Raw genomic sequence first — 22,700 nt, forward strand, 5'->3', positions numbered from 1 at the left:
TTTGGAGCGAAAATTTCGGAATCGGCGATAAATTATCGCAGATGACGTCATTTTGGCCGATTTCAATTATCCCTGTATTCAATTTCAAAGACTTTTCGCAGGTTCGAAAAGTCTCTGAAAAAAAACGGGGATAACTTTTTACCACTGAATAGGTGGCAAAAAAAAAAGTGCAGAATTGGGGTTTAGGGGTGCAGGCTTAAAAAAAAAATAGCCTGCAACCCTGGGAATGTCAAAAAGAAACTGTGTCAAAAAAAGAAAAAAAAAATTAGGGACACCCCAAAAAAATTATTTAAAAATTGGGGTGATAAAAAAAAATGGAAAAAAGTGTTTAAAATAGGGAAATAGGTTCAGGGCTATTCTGCAAGTATGCGGCAGGTGATTTCTAGAATAGGCTATTAGCGGCAGGTGCATTTTTGCAAAATTTAAAAAAAAATGACTTTAGGGACATAAAAATATGCTAGTACCCATTTTCATGTACCCCAAATTTGATGGGACCACTTAAAAAAATGAAAAAAAAATAACCTAAGTGCTCTTCTGCATCACTTCTTCAATGTCGGAAAAAAACACCTGCCGCATCTATTTAAAACCCCGACTTTCATTTGCAGGCTAAAACGGGGGGTACCCATAGTGATCTCCCATGTTTTGACAGCTATAGGGGGGTCCTACAATTTATTCCAGGTAAACCCCGTTTTTTTTCGTTGATCCTATTTCGCCGGCTCCCGTTTTCGTAGCTTTTTAATTGAATACGGGGATAAAGCGGGCGCACACCCAATACCTTATCCCAGGAAAATCAGCGATGTGGAGCGAAAAGTCCAGCACGGACTTTTCGCTCCAAATTGAATACCCCTGTATATCACACAAATAATACACAGTAAATACATTAAAAAATAAGCAATGTGAGCAATTGAAAAGAAACATTACGATAGAAACATCCAATGAATTAGAGTTTTGGGTGGACTACCACGCTTTGGTTTTGGTTTTAATTCATCATCGTGTTATTTTAAAGAATTGATAAAAACAACTAAGATCATGTAATGTGAGTCTATTTTTGTTCCTACAGTATTATTAACCTCAATAACATTAATTTCCAGTCATTTCCAGTCAATTTTGACCACCTCACAGCTCACAATATTGTTTTCACCCTATTGGCCAAAGGCTGCAGCAAGCTGACTGGTTAAACTAAGTGACAGAGCACCGGCACAAGCAAATAGCAGTTTAAAAAAAGAATATAGCACATCTAGGAAACAGAGTGGCACTGCATTGGCAGACATTATGGCAGATTATTATAATCTATATAATGCTATAGTATGTTTTCATTAATCAAGAACTAGATCAGAGGCCTGAGGCCAGCACAGGTAAATAGAGGTGTAGTTTTTAGTGGAAGCCAGGTAAGCATTGATTAATTGATTACAGTGTTAATAAAAATATAAAATAAAAACAAATCTGAAATAGAAAACACTATTAAAAACAAGCATTGTAAGCAACAAAACAAAATGAATGCCCCAGTAAAGTATAGTAATATATACTGCCTGTCAAACACATCTTGGCAAGACCCATAAATCTTGGCAAGGCCCATGATGAAAAGTGGTGCATATTAAAAAGGACATGCACATTCTAACAAACCAAGCACTTCAGCTACAGGGACTGCCACTTTTGTGGCTAAAGAGCTTAGTTTGTTTGGGTCCCCACAAAACATCCTAACAATGGGCTTAAGGTGGCTAACAGTGTTGTTAATCTTCTTTACAGTTCGAAGATGTCATTACCATCCTCATCGGTGTTGTCAACATCTTCAACACACAATATTAGCTCATCCCCACTGAAATACACCATTACTGTACTTTGTTGTAATTAGCATCAAAGGTCTTCCTCATATAATTTGTAGTTATTTTTTATGAACATCAGTTTTTCCACATTTTTAGGAAGCAGCTTCCTACGCTGATTGCTCACAAGGTTCACGGCTGTGCTAAACAGACTTGAGAGTGGGCAGCTTAAATAAAACAAAGCTAGTTTGTACAAGAGGCTGCAAATGCCCTTTTTTCTATAGTATTCAAAGGGACTGTGTGACATGTTTATTTGTACATTGACATTAAAATAATCCACAATTTTATTGATACTTAGTGATATAGTCAGAGTTGAGGTATCAGTAATTTTGGCCAATTCTTTTAAGCCTGACCAGATGTCATAACATTGTTTCCATGTGGTGAGCTGAATTGACTCATCCTCATCACTAGTGGGTCTCTTGGGAAAAGGCCAATTTTTTTATGGCAGCAGCATTTGCAGGAGAAACTGAAGCAGGAGACCTGGTCATGTCATGTGCCACTTGATCCGAAAACTTACTTGCAAGGAGCTATTTGCATCTCTTAAGATTTGTGTCATATCGAAAGAAAGACTTGATATAGGACTTAAACCTAGGATCAAGCAAGATTGCCAAAATGTAGTGATCCAATTGCAAGATGTTGCAAACCCTTTGGTCCTGGTGAAGGGAATAAAGAACTTTATCTACAAGTCCAACATACTCAGCAGAATCGCTTTGTTTCATCTCCTCCCTCAGTTTCTCTAGCTGTTATTCCAGTAGTTTATCAGAATAACCTGACTCAGGCTGGCAGTGTCTAAAGTCATTTCACTGGTTACTATTTCAAATGGTTTCAGTATCCTATATAAAACGTAGAGTATTCTCAACTGTGCTGGAGTAAGGTACATTCCTCTTCCTCTCCCTATTTATGGTTTATGGCTTGTAGTGTAGTTTTGGATGGCTTTTTGCTGTTCCTGCAGTTGTTGAAGCATATAAAGGGTGGAATTCCACCTGGTTAGTACCACTTGCTTCAGTTGGTGGAATGGCAAATTGAACTGTTCTTGAAGTTGCTTCAATCTTTTACATGCAGTTGCTAAATGCCGAAAGTGCCCAGAAATTTTACGAGACACAGAAAGCATCTGCTGCACGCACATGTTATTTAAAAAAAATTCTTAACCACTAAGTTTATTGTGTGGGCAAAACAAGGTACATGTTCAAATTTGCCGTGTTGTAATGCTCATATAATGTTACTTGCGTTAACGGTAATGACAAATCCTGAAGAGAGTCTGAGCAGGGTAAGCTATTTTGCTATAACATCCCTGAGTTTTTTTTAACAGATTGACATTGGTATGCCTCTTAGTGAAGTCGGTGATACCAGCAGCGTCACTTACTTGGGTGACACCCGGTGCGGCTGGTAGGAAGCCACGCCCCCTTATGTGAGCTGATCTTGGGGGCGTGACTGCATGTCATGCCCCCCATTCTCAGCACACAGTGGGCTTACCCAATGCTTTGGCAGCTGCTGGGGCAGTAGCCCGCAGCCTCTCCCCAGCCTCTCTCTGAGTTGCGTCTGCTCATGACACCATCCGATGGGGTGACACCAAAATTGCATAGCAGCTCTACTATTTTATTGTCACCCCCTCAGAATGGTGTCACTCGGTGTGGCCCTCACACCCCTAGTGATGCCAGTGGGTGATACAGAGAGTAGCCTGCCTGTAAATGAACTGGAATTGTGTGTTAGAAACTTCTGCAGGCAATACCCCCACCCAGTGGACTGTCACACTCATGTAATCTTTTGTTTAACTAGTACCGCTTATCCACATATCTGTAGTTAAATGGATACCCGGCATGATGGCATTTCCTAGGCCAACAATATTTTTTTATCTAACGTCCCGCTACAGGTGAGGAATTAGTGTTCTGGTAAAATGGAATCAAGATGGAATTTGGTAACAGGGACACAGGACCTCAACTAACTGTCTAAAACCAGATGCATTGATGACAGATATTGGGCACAGATCTGATGCTAGCATATACATCATGGCTTCAGTGATCCACTGTGCAACTGGATGGAAGCTTTCATACATGCTTCCTCTTGCAAAGGATTGTTTCACAGTCAATTGTTGTTTGAAACTACTAGTCTTCTTGGTCTCCTTCTGTGATGAAGATTTACCCCAGCAGCAGCAACCTTAGCTTCTTCTGGGGAATCCTGGATAGAGGAGGAGTCAGTTAAGCTTCACAAATTGGATGCAGGAAGACTACCTCCGATTATTGAAATTAATGATAAAGGTGTTAGCGGTGCATGGGCTAGAATCTATCCATTCTTTTGGCAGCTGATACTGGACTATTATCTTTTTACAGGATTTTTGAGATTTCCCAAATAATTTGAATTAACTCGCTGCAAATGATGCAACAGGGAGGAGGTTCCTAGATGGTTAACTCCCCTATCTATACTTGCTTTGGCCTCACAAATGGTACAGATGGCTTGACAATGTTCTCAGGATTTGGGTAAAAATAATTCCACACAAAAGAGATGGCTTTTTTGGTCTTGTTGCCAGGCATGACAATGGCCTTCTTGTTATCATGGGCAAGAACTGCTGTCACTGGCTGCTGACTTACTTTGACACAAACAACATCCTCCTCCTGAATTTGATCAACTTCTTTTTGTCCAACACACTCATCATCAACATCTTCAGTAGTATCAGATACACAAATACCCCCCCCCCCCATCCTGGTGCACTTACACAGTAGCATCCTCAATTTCTATATCACCATATTTACTTTTACTGCTAATCATTTTCACATTTGCAGAGGGTGCAGAAATGATGGAAGGAGGCTTCTCCAGGATTACAATGACAGAAATGTCAGACTCACACATAGCACTTGTGAACACCCGTAGATTCTCCTCAGAGATTTGGGAAGTTTGTAAAAACGCAGTTTGTTCTTCAGCTGCAGGGGTATATTTACTAAAGTGATGTTTTTTAGAAATGGAGGTGTTGCCCACTGTAGACTCAGAGCGAGAGGTTACAGAAGATGCCTGACTGTGTTTGGCCCCGGCTTCAGCAATAGGCATTCTAGTGCATGAAACAGCAGTATCAGTGTAGCAGGGCTGAGTGTACCAGTGCGGTCACTCACCCTGCTACTAGGCATCCTCACCCTCCACGCCTGGATGGTGGGGGTGCCTTGGGGCAGCGGGAGCCCCGGGCATCAGAGTGGGGTGGGATCTGGAGAGATCCCAGCCCCGTTCGAGAGTGTGGCAGGGTCCATCCACAAGCCGGCCGGCGGGCCAGGATCGGTCGTGATCCTGCCCCCCATCCGGCGCAGCGGGCGTGGAGGTAGCGGCGGGTTGCCGCCGCTACTCCACGTGCGTGATGGCGAGTCTGAATCTTGGGGGATTCAGACTCAGCCAATCAGCACAAGCCCCTTTGAATGTGGCGCCGATTGTGAACCAATCAGGGCTCACGGATCAGCAGCCAGCAGGGGATGGCCACGGCGAGCCAATCGTAGCTCGCCGCGTCATCACCCCGCCCCCTGGCATCGGCTTGAATTAGCTGGCGCGAGGAGGGGAGGAGAGGTGCGACGGCCGGGACGGAGCGGGGAAGACCTCCCGAAGACAGGAGAACGAAGACGCCGGACGAAGAGCCGCAGACCGGCGCCCACCAGGAGTGAAGACGGAGAAGGCGCCGGAGGCCCTAGGGCAGCAGTGTGCGACGCAAAAGAGCTAGCCCCGGCCACTGCTGCCCAGGTGAAGACTGCAGGAAGCCCGGAGGTGGCGGAAGTTGTTCCACCTCCGGCGAAGACCACCCGGAGGATGGGCCAGGCTCATCTCAGCCAAAGGCCCCAGGATTGGTAAGTCTTTTATAGCTCCCTAGACCACCAGGAGTCGGCGCTAGGCCATGGGTCATAGTAATTCGGCGCTAGGCCGTGTCTCATTGTAATTCGGCACTAGGCCGTGTCTCATTGTAATTCGGCGCTAGGCCGTGGGTACTGTAATCCGGCGCTAGGCCGTGGGTCATAGTAATTCGGCGCTAGGCCGTGGGTACTGTAATTCGGCGCTAGGCCGTGTCTCATTGTAATTCGGCGCTAGGCCGTGGGTACTGTAATTCAGCGCTAGGTCGAAGGAGTTGTTGCTGTCGGCGATAGGCCGTGTCTCATTGTAATTCGGCGCTAGGCCATGGGTATTGTAATCCTGCGCTAGGCTGTGGGTCATAGTAATTCGGCGCTAGGCCGTGGGTACTGTAATTCGGCGCTAGGCCGTGTCTCATTGTAATTCGGCGCTAGGCCCTGGGTACTGTAATTCGGCGCTAGGTCGAAGGAGTTGTTGCTGTCAGCGATAGGCCGTGTCTCATTGTAATTCGGCGCTAGGCCGTGGGTACGGTAATTCGGCGCTAGGTCGAAGGAGTTGTTGCTGTCGGCGATAGGCCGTGATCATTGAAATGCGGCGCTAGGCCTTGGACAAGGAACAGTCAGGCTAGGCCGCAGGTAGGCAAGGGCATAAGGCCCCAGAGGCATTGTTCGGAAATTGGCCAGACGGTCAGGCCCCCATCAAAGGTAGACCGGGCTGGGACCAGGACGTTATCCCCCTCAGTCAGGCCCCCATTAAAGGTAGGCTGTTGGTAAGTCGCTGTATCTCCCACAGTCAGGCCCCCATTAAAGGTAGGCAGTGGTAAGGCATCTGTTATTGTATTGGGTCCTGTGCGGGCTCTTGCTGTTGTGTTCATCTACAGGTGCTGAGATCAGGACTCATCCAGCAAAGGGACAAGATTATTTTCGGTGAGCGTAATTGTTTTGTGTGCTGTTTGTGTTGTGTGTCACCCAACTTCCCTTTTCCCTGTCGGGCGTTTTCGTTCGGGGTACACCCTTGTGCTTGGCACGTAGGTGTAGCCAGTCTGAGGCCTAAAGTGCCAATGATGACCATCCACTGATCCCAGTGGAGGGCACCCCGCCTCAGCACCTTGTTCCTTTCCAGGGCCAGGAGTGGAAACCCAGTTCGACTGTCTGCGTCCGACCTATGTTCCAGGACCGTCGACGGGAGCGCCCTCGGAGTGGAAACCCAGTTCGACTGTCTGCGTCCGACCTATGTTCCAGGACCGTCGACGGGAGCGCCCTGGGAGTCAGGAGGTAAGGTAAGTGTCCGAGTCCACCGGCACCGCAGCCGAGGTTTCACACTTACAGTTCAGGGGGACCCCCCCCCACCTCTTACATTAGGACCACCTATCGCAAAGAAATACCATGGTCTGAGTCTTTCCTTGCCACTGTGTGTGGTGTATGGCATGCTGACAAATGTATGTTTTTCAGCAGTAAATTTTCCCATTAATGCTAGAGGTGATGCTTTTTTCTTTAACATTGTGAAATATTGTTTAAATTTCAGGTGCCCTTTCTTAAACCTTCTTTCCTCATGACCACCTTTATTAGATGTTAAAGTACTATCATGACTAGCAGCAGCCTCAGCACTAGTACTGTACTGGGTTGCTGCTCCTGCTCTTCTAGAGACTGATCCATGATTGTTTTTATTTTTTACACCATTATGTCACAATAAAAGAATACTGCTATGTGTGTGAGAAATTAATAAATACGATACTTAACACACTTAAGTACTGCATCTATTTTTTTCTCACACAGGGGCCTACTCATCAACACTAAAATAACAGTTTTAAGGACATTTTCCTTAATTACCGTTATTTTAGTATTCATTAACACAGGAGATTTCACTGATATCTCCTGGTTAAGTCCATCTGTGTTAATTTCTACACTCCCCATACATTAGTATGGGGATATGGAAATTAGGCTATTCATCAAATTCCGAAATTATGTATTTACGGAATTTGATGGTGCTACTATACGCCACTCTCAGGTGGCATATAGCGGGTGATACTCACCTGTTTTCAGCTGGGCAGGTCCTCCTTTGGCTCGCTCCATCACTCTGGTCCCCCTTCGCACGCTCCGGCTGTGTGTTCTCCCCGCCGCAATGTTGCAGCTGCTGCCAGGCAGCGTCTCCCCTCTGTTCTCCGTTTGCACTTGCAAGTTCTTCTTCAATTAACTGTTTATTTACTATAAACAGTTAAATAAAGAAGCATTTACAAGTGCCACCGGGGAACAGAGGGAAGGGAAGACGCTGCCTGGCAGCAGCAGCAACATTGCAGCGGGGAGAATATAATAATGTTATATTAAAAAAATTCAAATCTAGAGCTCCCTTTGCCTGGCCGTCCTTGTAGGCGCTGGGTCCGGATGGAGGTCGGGGTCTGCGGCTGCAGCCCGACAGCCGGTCAAGTAGGTGGGGGGTTCAGTGCGGGGACATTTTTTTTATATCCAGTTACTGGAGCTGTAAGCAGTGCAGGGAAAAGTATCTATTTTCTGAAGAGCTGTCATCGCAAAAATGACAGCTTATCGGAATAGATAGTTATGGAGAGGAGGAATGATGAATCCTCTAGTAATTAGGTAAAACTCCATGTGAGTTCTAAACCTAATTACTGTACCTCCAAGGATATTTTAGTAATGATGAATAGGCCCCACACTCTTTTATTGTGCCAACAGCTTTCATACACATACACACACACACACACGTGTACGGATCATATCTATAACTACAGTTATTATTGACACCAGCCAAGAAATAATTTTTATACACTTGAGACTTGTTTTGGGGTGCACAATGACAATTGTTTACACACACTTTAGGAATAGGTCCTTGTGAGAATTGTTTTGGGGTGCAGATTAAGGGTGGGACACCACCGCACACACTGTCGCTTACACTGGCAGGATAACACACTTTGCAAATTGTTTTGCACTAATGGCTTTACTTTTTACACAAAACAAACACTGACAATTGTTTGCACGCATGTGGAGGAATAGATCTTTGTGCCAATTGCTTTTGGGTGCAGGTTAAAGATGGGACACCACTGCATACAGAACAGTAATATACGCTGTGTCACTCGTCTGAACTGAACACTTCACTTCTTGAAATACACAATATAATTGTTAAATTCAATTAGAAAAAACTGCAGTTTTTTATATATACAGTTACAAATAACTGGAAAAAAGCCCTCAAAACAAAGAGGTTTGTGCAGTGAGTGTGACAAACACACATACAGTGACAAATGACAATGATGCCTGCAGTCACACTTTACAGACACCTACTCAAGAACCGATGCCGGGAAGATGATGTTTTGCCTCGTTTTGGAATATGAACTTAGTGGGAAGATCCGAGCCGGGACTCTGAATTACTCAGATCCCCAAAGTTTGGGTGTGTTTGGTTTCCAGGAAACCAAACCTGCACATGTCTACAATGAATAGTGCAAAAAAGATTAAAAGAATAAAAACTTCCAAAGTGTTCCCAAATTTATCACAGTGCCTAAAAAAAATCCAGTTTGTGCTTAGCTAGGACTGCCCTCCAATTTGGTAGCACTGCTTAAAATGAATGAATAAATAAAATAAATATTTGTAACTCCTCTTCTTGGTGACCAGAACTGTTCCACGCTTCACTTTTTGCAGTGTGTTCTTCTTTTTGGCCTTTTACCAGGGCCGGCTCTAGGAGTGTTCGACCAGTGTGGTCGCACAGGGGCGCCACCCGTAGATGGCGGCACCCCTCCCCAGCATCCTGATTTCAGTGTCCCGCTGTTCCACCCGCTTCGGCCCACGGGTGGTCAAATCGGGAGGCTGGGGACCCCCACCGCCGCAGCTGTGCGTTGGTGCCGGACCTCCAGAGAGTGAATGGATGCCGCATGCATTCACTGACGGGAGAGGGCTGGGGGATGCCCAGCCAGTGACGGAGTGCTCGGCCTTACCCCCAGCCTGACATTACTTGGAGGCATGCCATGTGGGCACGCCTCCAAATAACGTCACACAGAGGGCATGGCCTATGGTAATTAGGCCACGCCCCCGCACGCGAGGTTAGGGCACTCTCTTAAGAGCCGGGACAGGGTGCTCAGAACCCTGGAGCCGGCCCTGCCTTTTACAATGTGGATAATATAGTCTCCAATATCTACATGTAGCACTGTGAATAAAGGGTCTGATTCAGAGCCGCTTGCTAAATGCGATCGCTCACACGATGTGTATGCAAATTACGTAGGCAGTGCTACCGCACAGCAATGCATTAGCACGTCAAGTGTTTCTTAGTGAGCGATCACATAGTGTATGCAGACACCCACCAGCCTGTTTTAAGACTCCCACTTGTGAACGTCATGTCCAGGAAGTGTATGCAACCATCGGTACATCAGGTAACATCAGATGCTATCGCAGCGCTTGAGGTTGACCAAGCACTGCAAGCACTTCAGTGTAAAAACAAGCCAGGTGACGTGTACAATGATGCTGTCTTTTAATGATGCACACCTCTAAAACGCCGTTGAGATGCTAAAGCACACCTGCATTTGCACCTCCCCGTTTTTAATGGCCAGCCCGTTACCCCCTACAAACAGCTTCCCCTGTCACTCACTCTGCTGGGCTGTCTATGTGCAGCCAGCAAATGCATTGTGAACTCTCGCTAAGGTATGCGCATGCGCACAATGCATACACACTGCATACCATCGGCAGCAGCGAGAGTATGCATCTTAGCGAGCGGGTCTGAATGAGCTCCAAAAGTTGGTTGAAGATAGTTAGGCTTTTCTTTTATATGGGTTATATACAGAAACTGTCCAATACATAATGCTCCGCAGAAACAAAAAAAGAAAGATGCCCTCCAGCTCACTGCAAAATATCAACAAAAAATACTTAAATCCTACATGATAATAGAGATTCAGAGGTATTAGTTACATAGTTACATACATTTGCAAATATATGAATAAGCACCAGGCCATCATCAAGGCTCCTCTATACTGGCGTCCAAACATTAAGGGGTTCACGTCCGAGAAGCAAGGTACCCAAAAAAATTCCAGCTGAGGACCATCCCCAGGGCATCACATGAAAAGGGGAAAAAAGGTGATAGTGAAGTGTGAAGAATAGATGTGTAAAGATAAATCAATAAGTGTTAATGAAATGAGAAAGAATAAAAATGACATAAATAATAAACAAACAATTAGAGAAGTGATAAAAAATATATATGTGAATTAAGTAGTGATGCCCTGAAAAAGGTCCAGCCAGAACAACTCCGGGGGCCCCACTCCCAAACGTTCACCCCAAAATAATTATTGCTACATAATAGTAGCACCCACTCTGGGTCATATAATTACAAATTGTATAAGCTGAGAGCTGACTCATCTTGGATGTACCCCAGAAACCTCCACATGGCACTATAAGGACCAGCACATCCTCCCAATACTGGCTCCCTTCGTGCCTCTCAAGACTGCAAACAAAAAGTATGGTGGTCACTCATATCAGCTTAATGACTTTGCACAGGTGCTTGTAAAGGGCGGGGTTTACACTGAACCACAGAAAAAAAAGATTCCCTCCAGCTCACTGCAGCAATATCAAGAAAAAATACTTATATCCTACATGATAATAGAGATTCAGAGGTATTAGTTACATACATTTGAAAATATATGAATAAGCACCAGGCCATCGTCAAGGATGCCAGTATAGAGGAGCCTTCACGATGGCCCGGCACTTATTCATATATTTGCACCCTTAGTAGCCTAGGGTTTCAGGAGAGGAGGGACCCCATTTTTGGGGGTTCCCCACCTCCCCTGAGATCCCTGGCTTGGCCTGAGTGACTTGGGTTGAGAATGCTTTGGCCCTGGAGACCCGGTAATAGGGTCTCCGGGCTGTGGCATTACACCCCGGTCATTTTGGGTCCGGTGCTGGTTTTAAGCATAGGGGGACCTCTACGCATTTTTTCCCCCTATAATTAAAACCAGGACTGGCCCTGCAGCCTGGTGCTGATACCTAAGTTACGGTGGAACCCTACTCATTTTGTTCCCCATAATTTTAGGAACCAGGACTGGCTGGCAAGTCCGGGGTTAGTTAGGCTTTTGGGGAGGGGACCCTACGTCATTTTTTTTTTCAAATAAAACACTTTATATTAGGTATACAGGCAGAAACATACACAAATCACACTGATCTGTGTATGTTTCTGCCAAACTCGCAGCTCAGGAGGTGGTCTATTTGAAACTTCAATTTCTCATTGAGTTATTATTATTATTATTATTATTATTATTATTATTATCATCCTTTATTTATATGGTGCCACAAGTGTTCCGCAGTGCCTTACATAGTACATAGAACTAATAGGTGAACAAGAAACAAGTAACTTACAGTACATTACAGTGCAGGACAAGGACATGATTTATATACATTGCTGCAATAGCAATTAAAGCATTCACAATAAGCAGCCGGGAGTTGGCAGTCACATGTTAGGTGCCCTAATGGGGAGTAAAGAGTAGAAGAAAATGTAAAGAGGAGCAGATGAGGGAAGAGGTCCCTGCTGATGAGAGCTTACATTCTAAAGGGGAGGAGCAGACAGACAGGTGTGACACAGAAAGTGAAGATAGGGAGGAAAGAGCATGAGGTGGGTTAGGATGAGTGCTGGAAGGCCTTGATGAAGTAGTGGGTCTTGAGAGCCCATTTGAAGATTTATAGAGAGGTGGAGAGTCTGATGGGGAGAGGGAGAGCATTCCAAAGGTAGGGAGCAGCATGGGCAAAATCATGGAGTGGGAGGAAGTAATCAGTTGGCAAGAGAGGCGGCATGCATTTGTTGAGTGAAGTGGATGGGCGGGAGTGTGAAGGGAGAGAAGGTCAGAAATGTATGCGGGAGAGGATTTGGTGAGGGCTTTGTAGGCGAGTGTAAGAACCTTGAATTGGCATCTTAAGGGGAAGGGGAGCCAGTGTAGGGCTTGAAGGAGAGGGGAAGCAGATGGAGAACGTCTGGAGAGGAAGATGAGCCGAGCAGCAGCATTGAGAACCGATTGTAGTGGACAGAGGTGAGAGACTGGGAGGCCAGCTAGGAGTTTGCTTCAATCTCACATGAGATTGGAAACTCGATTCTTAATAAATTTGGGAGTTGCATCTTTTTCATGTAAAGTACTTCCTAATTTGGTCGATGGTGAGTTTTTCGAGTTTGCAATCTCACATGAGTTTTAACAGTGAAAAGAGAGAACTCACTTCCAAACTCACTCAAGTTTGTCTTTAGTAAATTTGCGAGATGAAAAACATGCCTAAACTCATGTGAGATTGCAAACTCACCCAAACTCGAGTCTTAGTAAATTTACCCCTTGGCCTCTGTTACTTTGTCCTGTTCTGGTTCATCTCCCATCTCTCATGGTACTCTTTCAATTTATCTGACTCTATCTCTGGGTCTCTGATAGCTCTATTCTAGGCCCACTGCTCTTTTCTATCTAACCTCTACGCTGATGACACACAGATCTACCTCCCCTGACCTCTCCCCTATACTGTTTATCCAACTTCTTCTTGGCCAATTCTTCCGTAACAAACCTGCTAATGTTACTACCCCACTACACATCTCCCTCGCGATTGACTACATCATGCTCTCCCCTGTTTCCCATGCCCTCTTGTTTTGTGTCATCCTGATCTCCACCCTCAGCTTCACCTCTCACATCCACTCCCTCTCACCATACCGAGGCCTCCTAATCCACAACATTGCCAAAATGCACTGCTTCCTCACTCAGGAAATAATCAAAAACGAATTTCCCTGACTTTGCCTTCAATCTATCCTAAATGCTGCAGTGAGACTGATCATACTCTCTCTACACTCTTTCTCCACTGATCCACCCTCCCCCTAGTGCCTACCCCTAAACCCAATACTTACAGTCGGAATGACAGCGGTCAGGATGCTGGTGCCGGAATTCTGACTGGTGTCGGAATTCCAGTGACGGCATTCTGAGCGCCAGCATCCCGACCTCCAGGATGCTAATTGCATCCCATCTCAGGTCTGTCCAGTGTCCACACTCAGTCTATCTTGTGTGTCCCTGACATATGTTAGGCTAATTTGATGCTGTTTATTCATAGATGGAATAGAATTATAGCTGTTTCTGTGCTAGTTGTAATCGCTCGCACATTACCCATTCTTAATTGTACCTCACTTTGCTATAATGCATTATATTAGTCATGTACAGTATGTGCTACTATGATACATTATATTCTTACATTTGTTATATTTTCATTTTGTATTTGTGTATGTCATATGATGATTATCCGATGCTACAGAATCAATGGAGCCGAATAAATAATTTATGATAATGACATTGGTGATGGCAGCTCAGCACCTTGTAACCTGTTTACCCACTCAGTGATGTCTTCTTTCTCAAATTCATTGGGGTTAAAATTGTGTGCTGCTATTGGTTTTGTCTGTATATAAATATAGATATTTAGGTCATGAGACTAATAGTGATCTAATCCTGCTCGGTTTATTAGCAAACTTCTGGCCTATTACCTTCATTGTTAATACAACTAACAGCTGTGCTTGTGTTTTACGGGGCATGTACAATTGGACATAAAAGCATTTTTAAGTTTATTTTAACAGCAAAACATGGCTTTTCACACTAAATCATAGGGCCCAATTCAGAGCCGGACGCTCTTTAAGAGTGCTCTCTCTGAATCAGGGCTTTTTTTGTTGTTGCGGCCCCCTGGCTACTCGCTAAGCTGTGGGTGACCACCCACAGCTTTTGCAGGCAGCCAGGTGATGATCGGGACCATCGGAGCTTGCAACGAGACCCTTGTGGTAGGGTCTTGTCTGTCGCAAGCCCCAGAGAGCTTCCTGCTCTAACAGAGCAGGAAGTTCTCCACTGACATCACTGGTGATGTCAGTGGTCCCTCCCACAAATGGCAGTTGTTCCTTCGGGAATGCCTCCGTTTGTGTAGCCACCCCCTCCCGCCCTGCCTACAAAACGGGGTAAGCTGTCGATCAACATCAACATCAACATTTTGTAGTGAGTCCCAGAGCACAGAGTTTCTCTCTCACTCCGGGGCTTGCGCATGCACGCGGCACCCCACCATCGACCCGCTTGAGAGCGCCATGCGCTCACGAGCGGGTCTGAATCAGGCCCATTGTACGATATTTTAGCCTTGCTAATCAAAGCACATTTCTCACTTGCGCGAAGGAGCGGAGGCCAGGACCTGGTTTGTGAGGGGATCTGTCCAAAATACCATATAGCCGTGTTCACGCAAAAAGTGTCCTATGCTGAGCACCAAACAAATGCATATGTATACATTGGGGGGTGGATCACTTCTGGGTGTTTGACATTTGGTGCAAGTTGATGATAATGACAACCAATCTAATTGGCTGAGTGCATCTAAATACCTCCATATAATGCTAATATTCTAGTAATATTGCTCTGCTATCTCTTCACAGGATTACAGTGAAATTAGCAATAAATTCACATGAATAAAGCTTGTTTCCTAGGCAGCTATAAAAAGTGGAAGGCAACTGATATGTTTGTTACTGTATGATGTACTTTAAAAAAAATATATATATATTTGCATCTCTTGTCCTATTTTCATTTTACATGTTTCCTGCCACTTTATTAGTCATTGCACTGTAAGGCCATGTAATGTAATGCACATGTATTGTGGGCTTATTCTTGTATCCATCTTAACATAATGTGCATAGGTGATGATAGGCCAGCTATGCCCAGGCAGCATCAGGCACAGTTACAGTTTAGAAGCTGCTGGACAGCCACAGGCTGACTTGCCCTGTGTGATAACCTGGGGTGGATTGATGTGAAAGACTTTCAGCACTAGACAGTAAATCAGTACATTCTTTACATTTCTGCATAGACTGTAAATATAAGATTTATATACTGCACATGTATACAGATTTATTACTGAGTGCTTGTATACATCACCCCCCCAGTGACGCCAATGCCAAATGTACAGCACAATTTCTAAAATTTTGTAAACAATGGGAGTGATTCAGCAAGGATCGCAATTGCAAAGCTGCACGCAGGGAGCTTTGCCATTACGTCCTTGCTATTGTGCAAATGCAGCAGAGGGTGTCATACACCACTCCTATAGGACATACTTGCCAACTTTACAGAACTCCTCCCCGGGAGAAGCCCAGAGAGGAGATTCTGTTGACATCTTCGGGGGGGAATGGGTCCGGTCTGTAGATGTCATTAGGCCTTGCCCCATCACAAGAAAGGGCCGCGATTTGTAGGTCCGCGAGGAGGGGGCAGAGCTAAATTACGCAATTCACATAATTTTAGCCCCGCCCCCTCCCTACGGACCCGTGAATTCCCTGTAAAATCTCCCCATCCTGCCCACTTCATTAGGATGGGGGCGGGATGCAAGAGATCTGCCTACACTTTTGGTGGTGCAGGGGGGTACCTGAAAAATCGGGAGCCTCCCGCAACTTCCAGCAAAGTAGGCAAGTATGACTATAGGATCCAAAAATAGTATATACTATTAGCCTAGTTCTAGTTTATTGGATCTACAGATGTTACCGTGTTAAGTTAAAAGAATATGAGACCATAAGAAAAAAATGTATGTATATATATATATATATATATTATATATAATATAATATAATATAAGAAATATAAACTTAATAAAAAGCAGACAATAAATAACAATCAATTATGACCAAAGACAAAAAAACATAAAAAAATTAATTAATAAGATCAATCGTACCGAATATAAATATAAACCATTTCATGAATAGAAAAACCACAATGAAAAAAGAAGAACCTTAGTGAGGACAAATTAGCATCAAAGTATGGTACTTACTGTTACTATAATAACTTTTCTTTTTGTTACAGTTCAATGATTATTTGAGATAGCTCTCCCCTGGAGATCGATAGTTGAGATCAGTCACGAAAATCTCTAATTAGTAAATGTCTCTGACCTCCTATTATTTGAAAGCAGAGAGATAGGGACACAACCCCTCCACGGCTGAAAAATGACAGTTGGATAATATCAATTGTTTAAACAAATCGTTCAGCATAAGCTTCCATATGACCACAGTAAACACTCATCTGCCAGTTAAGTCGAGAGATACTCTCCTTGATGCCGTCACCTATGTGTTTAGGAGCGGGTGTGTGAGCGAGAGTCAGCCTGGCTGTGTGGTGTCTTTCCTTGCCACGTCTGCAAGCGGACCACACCGGCCGGTTGTGACCGCTGCAGGTATGTATGTCCCATGTGTGTTTGGGAAATCCTTTTATTCCAGGCGTCTCTATTCGGCTGAAGGCTCATGCAAACAGGAACCAGCGGGGGTAATGGATGTGGAGAGCTGTGGAGTGCTCAGTGAAGTGAAGGACTGCAGTCCTATAGTGCTACTTCGTAGTTAAGTCATTAAGGCCAAAAGCAGTGGGTGTAGTAGGACTCTTAATGCGTTTCTTCGCACCTGGCGATTTCATCAGAGGTGTGTCCTGACTATAGGATCCGTACTATAGATCTGCGTTGGAACTATATAAAATGTACAATATATCTTATAGTGTGTATGTGTACCGAGTTTTACAGGAATGGAACAGCTGACAACATACAAATATGTAAAAACGTTACTGCAGGTGGCATCAGATGGGGCAACTGTTGTGGGTATGCCATAAATTTGTGCTCACTCATATCTCTGCCACGCTTTGCCCAATTTGAAGCTATTTAAGGTTTACCAAATAGAAAAAATATATATTTTATTAATTTAAGTTAAAAGTAAATTTTTATATAAATTATATGTAATGCAGTTCATTTGTATGAAATATTTAATCCCAAAATATATCTATGTTAATAACAATTATATAAATAGAATATACACACATGCTGTGTAAACACTTAGGGGTAAATTTACTTAGATTCGTGTTTGGTCGAGATTGCAATCTCGGGTGAATTTTGCCATTTTCACAAACTCGCAAATTTACTAAAGACAAACTTGGGAGAGATTTCTTTATTTACACTGAAAAACTCGTGTGAGATTGCAAACACAATTAAATGTACCATCGGCCAAACTCGAAAGTACTTTCACTGAAAAAGATACAAGTCGGGAATTTATCAAGAATCGTGATTACAATCACGGCTGTAATTGTAGCAAACTCGGACCTAAATAGAAGTTTTAAATAGACCACCTCCTGAGCTGCGAGTTTGGCTGAAACATACACAGATCAGTGGATTTGTGTATGTTTCTGCCTCTAAGCACTACCAAAAGGGTTAATATATAAAAAAATTACGTATGGTCCCACCACAAAAAGCATAACCAGCCACGGGCTACTCAGCCAGTCCTGGTCCCTTAAAATACAGGGGTTCCCCCATATTTTAGGAACCAGCACTGAGCTGCTGAGTGTGTCCTGGTTTTAAAAATAGGGGGAAAAAATTGTGTAGGTAACCCCCTATTTTTAAAATCAGCACTGGGCTCAAATCCAGCTGGGGTGGAATGCAACAGGCAGGGGACCCTTTCACCGGGTCACGCCGGCCAAAGCATTATCACCCCAAGCCGGACAGCCCAAGCCAGGGATCTCAGGGGAGGTGGTGGTCACCCCTCAATAAAGGGGTCCCCCTCTCTCTCGAGCATTCCAGGCTTAAGCTGAAGCCTGGGGCTCTTCCCCGCACCCCTGGACCGGTGGGTGCAGGAGTAATAGTGTTGAAATAATAATATAAACTATTGTTTTTTGCTGTGGACTACAGGTGCCGGTGTGCCTGCCCTTTGGAACTACAAGTCCAGTAGGCGGCCGGCACCTGTACCCCCGCTGTAAAAAAAAAATAGTTTAAAAACCACAAGACACACATACCATAGATTGTACAATTTTATTGCACAGACCTACCACACTCACACATACTTACCTACTGCCAGCTGTTCTGTCCCCTTCTCCATGTAGAATTCCATTGGGTTTCCTGTTAAAAAAAAATCCTATACTCACCTACCTCCTAGCGTAGCTTCGGTCCTCTTCTCAATGTAGAAATCCAATGGGTTACCTGTATAAAAAAATCCTATACTTGCCTGTCACTCTACAGCACATGGGTCACAGCCAATCAGCGGCCGCTACATGTAGAGCGGCCTCTGATTGGCTGGCCGGCCGTAAGAATTTCAGAAGAGTAGCGTCTTCTGTCATTCCGCGTTGTATAGGTATATGTGATAATACATATACCTATACTTGTCCGAGCTAGAATGGGTCACTTGTTTTATTGTTTTGCCAAGACCCATTGGATGCTACTGGAGAAGAGGATAGAATCTACGGCAGGAGGTAGGTGTGTATAGGATTTTGGAATTCTACATGGAGAAGAGGACTGAACACCTGGTAGCAGGTAAGTATGTGTGAGTTGTGAGTGTGGTAGGTAGGTGTATAATAACATTTTACAATCTACGGTGTGTGTCTTGTGGTATTTTAACAATTTTTTTTTACAGTGGGAGTACAGGTGCCGGCCGCCTGCTGACACTTGTAGTTCCAGAAGTGCCAAAGGGCAGGCACGCTGCCACCTGTAGTTCAACTGTAAAAAACAAGTTTTACTCTATTTTCACCACTATTACCGCTGCACTCACCGCCCAGGGGTGCGGGAAAGAGCCCCGAGCTTCAGCTTAAGCCTGAGGTGCTTGGTGAGAGGGAGGACCCCTTTATTGGGGATGAACCCTTCAAATTTTTTCCCCATATTTTTAGGAACCAGGACTGGCTGAGACGCCCAGGGCTGGTTATGCTTCTTTGGGGGGGGGGGGCTCTATGTCATTTTGTTTTTTAAATTAACCCTTTTTTCCTAGGTATAACACACAAGCAGCCTTCACATATCTCACTGATATGTGCAGGCTGCTTGTTCGGGAGTGTTTGGCTGCTGTCAAACGCTGCAAACTTGGGTGAGTAATCTCGATCTGATACACCAGGGGTCAGGGAACTTTTTTACCTTTTACCCCAAAATATAATTAGATACGCCGACGTTACCCCCTTGATTTGAAAGGAAGGAAATCATATAGTAGTGCCCCCATATTATGCCCCTGTAGTAGTGCCCCCATAGTTATGTCCCTGTAGTAGTGCCCCCATATAGTGCCCCTGTAGTAGTGCCTCCATATAATGCCCCTGTAGTAGTGCCCCCATATAGTGCCCCTGTAGAAGTGCCCCATATAATGCCCCTGTAGTGCCGCTTGTACAAAAAACCAAAACAACCACTTAACTTAATCCCTGCTCCTGCATCCGCCGCCATTCTGTCCGCCCGGCTGCTCCTCAGAACTATGGGAGAGACATCATGATGTCTCTCCCATAGTGCGCATGGAGAGAGGCAGAAGCTGGAGTTAAGAAGAGAACTCCAGCGTCAAGCTAACGCGGCGCTGCAGGGAAGGAGCCGGGCGCCCGCTGGTAATAACATCTCAGTGGGCATCCGGCTTAGAGCCTCCCTGCGGCACAGCCGAGCATGCATATGAATCATTCTATATTATAGAATGATTCATATGCATGCCCGGCTGTCCATCCATTACCCCAGGAATTTAATTTTTATCCCATGTGGGGTAATTTACCCTGTTCCATGACCACTGTGATACACCATCGGAAAACACAATCCCAGCAAAAGAATAGTCTAGGTAAACTTAAGTGTTTCAGAAGCCTAAAATCACCCAATTTTCAGTGATACAAATTGAGTTTCTAATCAGCAAAACTTGATCAGACACAAATCTTTATTTTAGACTAAATTTACCCCCTAGTATACATTATAATATGGTATAGCTCTTCTCTCCTGAGTTGGCCAAGTCAAGCTGTTGGTCTGCAAAGCTGGACTGCGCAGGCTACAGATATGAAAGCCTTGACCCAATGTTTTTCATATGGAACCTTTAAGCATGGAGCCTATACTACAATAGACAATGACATTAAGGACCTTATTCAGAGTCGGTCGCGAGCGCTGAGCGCTCGCAACCGACTCGATGTTGGTCCACAGGGCATGCGCACGACGGAGACTGCTCCGTCGTGTGCATGCGCGAGCCCCCGCTAACGACGGATCACCCGTCGTTAGCGGGCTCGAAGCAGACGGAGCGAGCTGTCGATGTTGATTGACAGTAGTGGTCGTTAGAGCTGTGGGGGTTAACCCACAGCCTAATTGACAGTAGCGGTCGTTAGAGCTGTGGGTGTTAACCCACAGCCTAATGGCCGACATGGAGGCGGCCGTTCAGGATGCAAGCGGCCGCCCTGTTTCTGAGCGACCGCTTGCATCCTACGACCGCCTCTGAATGAGGCCCTAAGTGCTGGGCATTTTGAGTAAATCCATAAAGTAAATAAATATCATAGCAACCAATCAGATTTTTGCTTACACTAGTAAAAAATTGTGATTATAGCAAAGATCATACTGGGCCTGATTCTGAGCTGGGTACAAAGTGTCTGTAATTGTGGGAAGAAGCAGAAGCCAGATATACCACCTCATGCTAATGCCAGTATCCGTACGGCTAATGTGACTATCTGTAGGGCTTTAAGCAGGAAGCTGCACTGCCCACTGTTTTTCTGTCCACAGCCACAACCGTCATGATTAGTCTCAGCACTTGCCCCATACTGGGCATACTTACCTACTCTCCCGGAACAGCCAGGAGGCTCCCAAAAATCAGGTGGCGCTCCCATCCACCCAGAAAAGTGGGCAAGTCTCCTGCTCCCCCCTCTAGCTGCCCACACCCCCCTCCACCAACTGGCACCCCCACTCCACCATGAGCAGAGCACAAGTGGGTGGTCCGGTGGGCTGATACTGCAATTCGTGCTGAATTGCGTCATCATAGTCCTGCTATACAATGCCTGTTTTCTCTGCACTGTACAGCAAAGAACAAGGCACAATCATGCCACCATGCCCTCTGCGCCATGCTCCCTGCACCACACACCTTTCCGGCATCCGTGCCCCCTATGTGCCAACCTGGTGGCAGCAAAGTCGGCAAGTATGATGCCTGAAGTAGGCTTCCATTCGCTGTACATGCACCTCAGAATAGCAAGGAACTCTGGCTACATGCTCACAACACTCCCAGAATGCTGATCTCTTGTGTATGGCCAATGTCTGACCAACTTAGAATCAGTTGTAGATATGCAAAAATGCATAAATTCATTTCTGCACTTGCGTAGTTTGCTATAACTCACTATTTGCAGCCGTATACATAGCTGAAACCGACTAAGGCCCGTATTCAACTAGAGGCAAAAAGTTTTCGCCGATGATCGGTTTTCGACACTTTCCGAAGTATTGTCCTATTCAATTCCATGACGTTTTCACATGTGCGAAAACTCCATAGCCAAAAACAGGCAAAAAAGTTCCTCCACACAAAGGCAGGAGAAAAGCAGTGCAAAATCCATATTTTTGAGGAAAAATGTGGGGACTTGGTTCAAAACCCTTTGGGCACCCCCCCTAATGACTAATTAGGCAAAAAAAATCTTAATTCACCCCAAAAAAGACATGTCATTTTGGGGGTGAAAATGTAAAAAGTGTTTGAAAATGGGGTTAAAGTATTAGGATAGGTATTTTGGGATGCTCTCTGGATGGGACATGTGTTTTTAGGATTGCAGGAGTCTGCAGCAGGTGTATCTTCACTTTAAAATATACTAGTACCCATTTACACGTACCCCCAATTTAACAACAGCAATTATTTTTCACAAAAGACATTGCTTTATATCATTTTTCCACACCTACGGAAATATGCATATAACAGCACTTTGACTCAATATAAGAGCCCCAATTACTTTTATTAGGGCTATTGAAACACTTCTATATTCAATCCCCAGGTCAGTTAGGGGGTCAGTTATGGGGTACAGACTGATTCCCTCCAAAAAACGGCCCTTTTCACTAGTTTCGCTATTCGCTGTATTCGCACATATGCGTTTTCTCCCGTTTTACAACTGAATAGGGCGAAAAGCGGGAACACACATTGAGCTTGTGATAGGGAACATATATTGTAAGCTCTACAGGGGCAGGGACTGATGTGAATGGCCAAATATTCTCTGTAAAGCGCTGCGGAATATGTGTGCGCTACATAATAACTGGTAATAAATAATAAATAAATAAATAATTGAATACGGGCCTACGTATCAGGTCCACTGTCTCTAATGTATTAGACACCATGGAGCTATTTGTTTATTTTTTAGTTGCAAACATATAAAGTCAGCGGTAA

General features: G+C 44.7%; 1 protein-coding gene across 1 annotated transcript in view; it reads left to right on the forward strand.

Annotated features, from left to right (window-relative positions):
- Positions 1 to 22,700, forward strand: part of TMEM212 (transmembrane protein 212) — a 46,346-nt gene that overhangs the window by 13,861 nt on the left and 9,785 nt on the right. The window lies entirely within an intron of this gene.

Source organism: Taudactylus pleione, unplaced genomic scaffold (genome assembly GCF_031769625.1).
Source record: "Taudactylus pleione unplaced genomic scaffold, aTauple2 ptg000037l, whole genome shotgun sequence".
NCBI lineage: Eukaryota > Metazoa > Chordata > Amphibia > Anura > Myobatrachidae > Taudactylus > Taudactylus pleione.